The following is a 1,974-nucleotide window of genomic DNA, read 5'->3' as shown; positions in this document are numbered from 1 at the left end:
TCCCTAGCAATCGTTCTCCGTCTCCCGGCATCCATCGCGTGGTTATCCTTTTCATTGCGACGTTGTCAGTGTGCTATTGACGACGGCATCATCCTCACCATCGCACCGCCTCCACTGTCCTTCACACATAAGCGCTTGTGAAGGATCAACCCCACCATTGCGCCACCACTGCAACATTCAAAGTTCTCTTAGACCTCGCCCATGAAGTTGTCCACACGAGCGTCGCTACACAATTTGGCGCTCTCTCGTGTGATTAAATGTAATTTATTTAGATGTGATGAAAAAATAATTGAATATTATGTATAGTAAAAAATTAATATTATTGAAGGATAAAATTAAAATTTATTTCTATGTATCGTTTTTGTCCCAACGTTTTTTTTATTTAAGTCCCTAACGTTTCAAAATCGTCTCAATTTTGTTTCGCCGTCAATTCTGTTAACGGATTCCTAATGACAAGATAACATTGAGTCAGTTTTAAAATATTAGGAACTTAAATAGGACGATTGAAACGTTAGGGACAACTTTAAAATCTACCCCAAACATTGAGGGACAAAAACGATGTTTTACTCTTTTTTATAATAGTTTGAATTCACGTTCTCTTCAAAGAGAAAATAAAAAAATAAGCCTATTAATTCATAGTTGTCATAACCGAACCGGTGATCGAACCGATGAGGTCACTGATCACTGGATTACTAGTTCAACCGGTGGGTCACTAGTCGAACCGGTTAACCCGGTATAATTAAGTAATTATGTAAAATTTAATTTTTTTTATTATAAGTACTTTTATTTTGTTTTTATAAAAATAATAATTATTTTCAAATTTTAATACTTTATTAATTAATTTATATTTATTGTATTATTGTATTATTATAAATAAAAACTTACATACAGTTAATTTTCATGTGAAGTTGATATTTAAAAACAGTTAGATAATTTGACAAGTTTAACTAAATATCATCTAACGATTTTCAACTATCAACTTCATACGAAGACAACTGCATGTATATATATTAATAAAATTTATAGTTAAATAAAATATAATTGATTTAAAAATGAGTGACTTTAAAATTAAAATTAATTGAATATAAGTAAAATAAAAAATTGCTATATGTATTCATTAAAAATAATATTAATATATTATATAATTATGAAAAGAAAAAATAAGTGAGTTTATGATTATTGTTAAATAAAAATATAATTAATTTAAAAATGAGTGAGTTTATAACTAAAATTAAAATAAAATAAATAAAAGTAAACTATTTGATAAAAGATATCTATATATATTATAATTTTCACATATATTAATGAAAATCAATACAGCTCAGCGGCAAGGAAAGGTTTTGATCTTCCAGCAGATAGGAGTTCGAACCCCTTATCACACATTTTGGATAATTTCCCATTCAAACGGTTTGGTCAGACCGGTCTTACAGAGTTTGACCGGTTCTCACCGGTTTACTCCGGCTTATCACACATTTTGGATAATTTCCCATTCAAACGGTTCGGTCAGATCGGTCTTACAGAGTTTGACTGGTTCTCACCGGTTTACTCCGGATTTGACCGGTTCGTTCCGATTTTATACCTTGTACGGTCCAAATATCAAACTAGATCGGTATTAGGTCCGGTTCACCAGTTTTTCGGTCGAACCGGTCAGTCCAGTCCGGTTATGCTAACTATGCTATTAAAAGAAACAATAAAACAAATCCATTAAAAAAAGAGAGTTAGATGCATCCTTTATTAGTTCCTTAACAAAATTGTTTTAAAATTGGATTAAAACTAAATCAATTTAAATTTGATATATAACAATCGTTTAAAATCAATAAATAACAATCGATTTTTTCTTTTCGTTCTAGGTTTAAATCGATATATATAAATCGTTTAAAATAAATTTGACTAAATTCAAAAATAAAATTAGACCAAAATTATTTAAATTATAATAAATTATATCAATTTTATTTTTTAAATTGATTCAAATCA

Source organism: Arachis duranensis, chromosome 2, assembly GCF_000817695.3.
Source record: "Arachis duranensis cultivar V14167 chromosome 2, aradu.V14167.gnm2.J7QH, whole genome shotgun sequence".
NCBI classification, from domain to species: domain Eukaryota; kingdom Viridiplantae; phylum Streptophyta; class Magnoliopsida; order Fabales; family Fabaceae; genus Arachis; species Arachis duranensis.
This window is presented reverse-complemented; position numbering follows the sequence as displayed.